Source organism: Pteropus alecto, unplaced genomic scaffold (genome assembly GCF_000325575.1).
Source record: "Pteropus alecto unplaced genomic scaffold, ASM32557v1 scaffold171, whole genome shotgun sequence".
Classification (NCBI taxonomy): domain Eukaryota; kingdom Metazoa; phylum Chordata; class Mammalia; order Chiroptera; family Pteropodidae; genus Pteropus; species Pteropus alecto.
This window is the reverse complement of record NW_006431925.1, coordinates 89,338-96,946: the sequence shown is the minus strand read 5'-3', so window position 1 is coordinate 96,946 and position 7,609 is coordinate 89,338.

Sequence of the window (7,609 nt, the reverse complement as noted above, 5' to 3'; positions counted from 1 at the left end):
ATTCAGAAAGATAAAGTATATAGAGTATCAGATGTCTTTCGGTCTCCCCTCTTACCTTTACCACAATCTAAGGAAGGTGGAGAAGCACCCACCTCTGCCACAACACAGCATGTAGTGAAGAAGTACTTCAAAAGGCTCATGCCCACTAGAGGATTCTTAAAGAAATGGCTCCAGAAGTGTCTTTCTTATTGTGAACTTTTTCTTATTGGTACTTCTCCAAAGCAAGCATAGGTATTTCCAGCCAAGTTTCTGGTCTTTCTAAAATATCAGTCTAAGATCCTTTCTCTTAAAAATCACCTCAGCACCACTAGCTCATTTGTGCACTTCCTTCCCACAATTTACAAGTAATGACACGGCTTAACTTGCCAGAGCCTGTAAGTTCAAATCTCTATAGTTCGAGTTTTTTGCTATCAAAATTATTTATGTGAACAATCTGTTTTGTCGTTTGTTTTGCTTGTGTTTATTGGGTTTTTTTTTAAAGTAATATCATAGGTTATTGAGCTATAAAAGGATGAAGCACTTTAAAGAATAAAATAAATTTTAACAAATAATTTTTAAATGGTTTTTTATCATCTTTTTGCTTACAAGTTACACATCCTTATTGAAGATTTAGAAAATGTAATAAAGCATATGGAAAAGAATTACTCAGCTATCATAACCCACCACCACGAGAGACATCGCTGTTGACATTGTGATTTTTTCAATGAGATCAGTCTGTACTCCTTGGAAACATGATTATTTTTTCACTCAGCACTATATAACGAAGAACAGTTGCTGGAACAACTAAACACATACCCTACTCTCAGTGCTGAGTCAGAATGCCACCTTTGGGGCATTATATTTTTAAAAATATTTTTGGATAACAGGGACTTAAAAGGGAAATGACCCAACAATATAATAACAACTTTTTGTTATATTAAATCTTAAACAATCATAAAATTGATTGTCATTAAATATGGTCTTTGAATGATTTGGATATGAACATTTTTGCTATCTTCATAGTCTGCATTTGAACAGTTCCAGGTGGCCAGTTTGCAAGTAAATTCATGCTGGTGTCTATAAAAATCCCCAAACTTCAGAGGCTTAACAAAATAAAAATTTATTTGTTGCTCATGCAAAGTTCAATAAAGTTTAGGCAACTTTCTTCCTTGGCTGTGCTATAAGCAATGACTTGAAAATAGATGTTCTTTTCATCTAGTAGTTGTCATCTGGAACACGTTGATCATAGAAGAAGAAGGAAAAGTAGAAAGAGAGAGGAATTGTACAAGAGGTTTTATGTTCAACATAGACGTAGAATGCATCGCTCCTTACCACATTTTATTGGCCAGAATTGTGTCACGTGGTCTGAACCTACCTGTGAGGAAGTCTGGGGAATGTAGTCTTCCTTTGTGCCCCCTAAGCCTCCTCACTCCAAAAAACTGATTGGCAAACTCTAACATCTGAGAGAGTCACTTACAAATGAGCTGTCCCTTAGGTTTCTACCTTAACACCATTTGTTGTTTTGGGCCATTTAAAGAGCTATTCATTATACAACCAATTGGATTCTTGACGGCTAAAATAGCCAGAACATGGTGTCTGGAAACTCTCTCCCTATGTCTCCCTGTCTCTCTTTCTCTCTCTCTCATTAATAACAGCAGAGTTGATTTGAATATATTAATAATAGATTCTCATAATAAGTATAGCTTCATGTTACTGGCTGTGTGCTTTACTTTTATGAATTACCTCAATTGATTTTCACAAAATTATGAGGCAGTCATTAATTATTATTTTCATTTTACAGATGAGGAAATGAAACTTGAGTGAGATAATTTGCTCAAAGTCATACAATGACAAAGTGGCAGGCTGGGACTCCTATCTGACTTCCTCTGGCTTCAACCTGAGCTCTTTACCACTGAACCGACTGACCTCCTGTTTGGAAAGACACTGCCAGAATGAGGAGGAAGAAAACCCCACAGGGAAGAAACTTCAGGCTTTTCTGATCTTACTGTCACAGTGGTTCTAAGCTTGATTCTCTGCTCTCTGAGCTTCCTGATAGTTGTGCCACACGTAACCTAGATTGAAGCTGTATGTGGCCCGGCTTCATGTTGTAGCGCAGGATGATGCACTCACCACTCTGCTCTGCCTCAAAGCTTGCTCTGTTTTCCACCCAGGCCTAGGGAATGACCCTCATGTGGAGCCTGCCCATAAAACGCATCCTGTTACACTAGCCTGGGCCACACTCGCTCACGCTTGGTATATTGCCACATGCTATCTTTAAATGTTTACACATGCCAGCTTTATCTCCCCAACTAGAAAATAAATTCGAGACCAAAGACATGCATTTCCCCCAGCACCAAGCACAGTACAAGGCACAGCAGAGGCATCTGAAAAATTCTTGCTGATTTAGATTGGGCAGCCCTTATGTCACCTCTGTACCTCAATTTCCTCCTCTGCAACATCAGGGGTTTGAGCAGGAAAAGATCTTAAGGCTCACCCAGCTCTACAATTCTGCATATCACTGGGCTTTCTTCTTCAAGGGTACACTCAAAAAGCTTCATAAAGTTTTCCTGCAAAGCCAAAGTCGCCAAATGGTCACAGAGCGAGTATAGTCAGCCTAACCTTTCCAAACATATGTAACTATAACTGAGTTTCCATAAATAAAATTGCATTTTAAAATGACAAAAAGCCATTACTATAAAATGACTAATGATGAAGCAAAGAGCCATAAAGTGATTCTTGCCCAAGTCATTAATCAATTGAGGCATTTTGAAGAGGTGTTTCCTTATGCATGTTACCAGCCATTTCTTAAAATCAAGTAAACATTGTCCGCATTGTCCACTGAGAATGTACAGGTTAACTTATTAAATAATTGAGCAGATCGAGTTTCTTAGAGAAATTTCACAGTGAAGGATTTTTTTAATAAAGTGCTTTCAAGGCATTGGGTGAGATCTGTGGGCTGTGAACTGCGTTCACTCCTCTTTGGGCCTCATCAGTTTCTATCTAGTGGAGAAACGCAGTGAGGTTCAAGGCAATCTCCAGTTGTCTCATAGGTCAGTCGCTCTCAGGCATGGGATCAATGCCATTCAAGAGGCAATAGCTTGTTGACAAAGATTCTGACGCTCATTTGTACTTTTCAGTCAAACGGCTTGCCTCCCTTTCTTATCTATCAAATGGGTAGTTACTTTGCAGAATCAAAAGCCTCAGACTTAGATGTGTTTCATTCGAGTGTGGTGGCATCTCATAGCAAAATGTGCTATTTCAGGCTTATCCTATAGTTGTTATTGCTACCACGGGAGAGGAGAAATAGAAGAAGGAGAGTTCTAGGACCTGCAACCGATGACCTTTTACCACTTAGAAGGAAATGTTCAAAATAACCTCAAACATGAGGCTACTGGGAAACTATAAATTATGATCCGCTTTATCATTAGCCAAGATAGAATAATAGCTGGAGATCAGAGTAATCTGTGGGTACCAAGTTAGGATGAAATTTTGACTGGGTTATATCTACCTAATGGCAAAACATCTAGTAAATTCAGGTAATTTTTTAAAGCATATCATTTTAGTTCAAGTAAGCAGTTAATTTTTTTCCTTTCATATGGACTATGGCAACATCCTAGAAACACTGCCTGGGGCTTCTCTCAGGAGCTTTGTGATCTGATTTTGCAAACTGCCTTCAAACACACACACATGTGCGTGCACACCCACACACACACACGCACACACACACACTGACACCCAGTTAGAAAGTCCCTTCTCTTTGTGCCATGTCCTCCAAACTTACAGAGTCCCCTGAACCCTCAGAAGGAATGTTTCTAAGGCCTCTACAAGTGTGGAAGAATTCGTCTCCCTCCTTTTGATGAAATGGCAGCACCGGAAGGAAGTACCTACACAGGCAATACCTTAACCATTCCCACCTTTCATTCTTGTCGCAACTGAATATCATTCTCAAATGAAAAATGAGTGACTTTAGGAGTGGCTTACTTGGTGAATGAATGCTTCGTATAGATGTTTCATTACCATCCGTCCTTCTTGCTGGCATTCATTGAGAATCCTTGAGTGTGTGTCACTACGAACTTTACCTCCTGAAGTCACCTGGCCCTCCCATTTCTCCTCACCTCCATTCCATCCTCACCTTCACCAGAAGGACTGTTATTACATTTCTCTTAACCGCCCTCCCCACTCCTGTATTTGCCCGCTCTGATCCTGTTTCCTCACAGCAGCCACCGTGAGCTGGGATGAGCCCAAATCTCCCCTAAATTGATTCCCAGCACTCTTAGTTGAATCCTTAACATGGACTACGAAGTCCTGTCTCTGCCTATATCTTCAGCCTCATCTCCCTCTGCTCCCCCATGCTCCCTACTCAGCAGAGAAACCAGGCTTTTTCAGGTCTTTCAAAGTGCCAGCATCCTTCCCTCCCTTCAGCCTTTGCCTGTGCTGTTCTCTTTGTCTAGCCTGCTTTCCCACCCCATCTCACTTTCACTCCTCCTTCAGGCTCTATTAAAGTGTTACTTCCTTGGGGAAGCCTTTCCTCACTACCCAGACTCAGTTAGGACCCCTATTTTATGTTCTCATGACACATTGTGCCTTTCCTTCATAGCATTTCTCAGCTGTAACGTTTGCTTATATTTTTAACAGACTGCTTGTCAGTACAGTGGGAGAGTCCAGTGCCTGGGTGCTGGAGTCAGAATGCACAGCTCAGATCTTAGCTCTGCCACTTATTAATGTCACTTCTCTCTGCTTCCATTTCTTTGTCTGCCAAATAGGGTTAATAGTAGCATCTATTTCACAAGGTCACTTTGGACATCAGATTAGATGGCAAGTAGCCCATGCCTGGTGTATAGTAAGCATTCAATAAATATTGGAACAAAAACCTTAGTAAGAACCAAATATTGGTTTGCTGAAAGAATGGATGCCTTTCATATAAAATGAGGAAAACAGGGTTTTCCCTGCCAACCACTCAAGATGGATTTAAGATGAAATAGGTTGCTGAGTGTGAAAAGACTTTTTAACTTTGTTGAGCCCTGCAAACGTAGAGTCCGCCACTGCTATTTACGCTTTCCAGTCTGAAACCTTATCTTGCTTGACTGAAAAAATCTCAGTGACCTAATTTTTTTTCCTAACACAAGTAGGTTAAAGATGAATGTCCTACATGTAACAAATTTGTCCCAGAAGCACAAAGACCACACCACTCTCATTCCCACCAAAGAGAGACAACAGAGAAAGCAAAAGACTCCTCCCCAGGAGGATGCAGAGGGAGCAGGGCCCAAATAACCTCACCATGTCTCTTAGCCCTGTGTGAGTAGTAGCCCCAGGTCTGGGGGCTGACGGTCCGGCACTTTATCCCCTGGGGAAAATATTAGCTCTTGGCAAATGAACGGCCCTTGAAGTTTTCCTTCAGGGGCACAGGTACTATTTAAAGCTCTGCAACAGCTGAACGCTAATGTACAGCACCAGCAGGAGCAGTGAAAGCACGCTGTGGCGCATGATACAGGCCCTAATTAATCAAACTACTTCCCACCCTGTCCACAGTCAGTGCATTGTCTCTAACTTAGTTCGGTGCCCCATGGAAGTGCATACTCCTGCTATAAATAGAATTCTAGAGGTTTATGAATTCCGAGGGCTGGAAGGCATCTTAAGGCCATTGATCCCAAAAGCTGGTTCCATGCACATCCGTGATTCTCTCCTCGATGCATGGCCAAGCCGCAGGCCCCAACCTTCCTGGATGGGGTCCCTTAGCACAAAGATCGGTAGGCCCCAGGCCAGGCCAACATGAAGACAGCTCCTGGTTGATCTGCGCAGTGGAGCTCTGGGCCAAGGGAGGAGATCCTAATGCAACAGTGATGACACATCCAAGGTCCATGGCGAGAACCGAGAAAGGACTGGGGCAAAAGAGAATTGGGTGAGGATTTTAATGAGGAGGAAACAAAGTGAAGCAAGGTATGCAAACTAGGTGAGGTGGTGTAGACAGAGTCCTCCCACCACATTGAGCAAGCCGCCCACAGGTCCTGGGGTGAAATCACAAGCCAAGATGAAGGCTTCTGGGGGTGCAAACCATCCCAAACAATGAGAACTGAAAGAGGAAGTGAAATATCCAAAGATACTGAATGACAGGCTGGATTGGAAGTCAAGAGCCCTAGCTTCCAATTCTGACACTGCCACTGGAGACTTTGGGTGAAAGACTTAATCAGAATGGAGTGATTCATAGTTGTCAAAACACTCTCAGCATTTTAGACATTCCGTAGACATGGTGCCAATTTTCTATTAAAGCTGGTGTAGTTAGAACTTCCCATCCTGATCTGGAAGGTTCACACACAGCTGCCCCCAGACCCCAGGCATTTTAGAACACAGGGAACTGCCAGGTGGCTGCAATAAGTAACTGTTTTACAGCATGAATGGTCAGGAAGGAGGACTCCTAATACGAAATGGAAAAGACCCTCCTAGAAAAATTTATTTCTCACAAATCTTCTAAGAATGCCACCACACATCCACCCACTTGATCATTTCAATGGAATTGTGCCTCTCAGAGCTCCAACCGCAGCCCTAGATACTGCTCTGAAACCCATCACTGTGTTGTGCTGAGGCCACACCTCCCCTGGCTGCTCCACGCCAAAGACCGAGCATAACAGGGACACTAAGGCAGGCCTATTCCTGGAAGACGCAGACTGCTCTAATGGCCAGTTTTGACCTGAGGACACCTGACAACCAGACTTTCTGAGATGACACAGCAGTACAGGGTCCTTCCACCCAAATTCCCTTTCCTCCCTGCTTCCCTGGGGTCGGACCTGCATCTCAGACGAACAGCTCTCCCAGCCTCCCAGCTCCCCTCCCACCTCCTCATGGACACTTCCCTTGCACATATCATCCCATCTCAGTGCCTGCTTCTTGGAGGGCCTGAACTAACACCGCTCTTAACCATCTCGGAACTAGTCGAATGAATGATTGACTGTTTCTCAGTGAATTTTTCAGCCTACTCGGTTAGAACCATCAGGCCAGTCTCTGTGTGGAAATGTTTTTAAAAGATTTTCCCAGCTGAATTCAAGGAAAGATTTGTGTAGAGAGCTGGCAGCAGGTCTCCTTTTCTAGTGTCTACGTGATTTGAATTAAGGCTTAAGAGATTTCTGGGACTACCACTCAGACAGTATCAAGGACTGGGGGGCAAGGCATAAACAAGCACAACCAGCAGACTAGACTGGCAGAATGAGTAGAAGCCAGATTAGAATGGGGCACTGGATGCCTCTGAGCATCCACCTGTGAAGCGAAAGCTAGGGGACTAGTGACTGTTATTTGGAGCAGCCCCTTCCGAGCAGCTCTGTCACTGTTTGCCTGGAGGAGAAGGGGGTATACTATTTGTGTAAAAATAAAGGCACTGACCTTCGTGCATCGCTGGTGGGAACGTACAGTGGAAAGCCACTTGGTGGTCTCTCAAAAAGTTAAATATAGAATTGCCATATGATTCAGCATTCTGCTTCTAGACATATACCCAGAGGAATTGAAAGCAAACACTCAAACAGATACTTGTACACCGATATTCATAACAGTGTTTTTTCACAGTGGCCAAAAGTGGAAATCACCCAACCAAACGTTCATCAGCAGATAAATGGATAAACAAAATGTGGTATGTCCATACGAT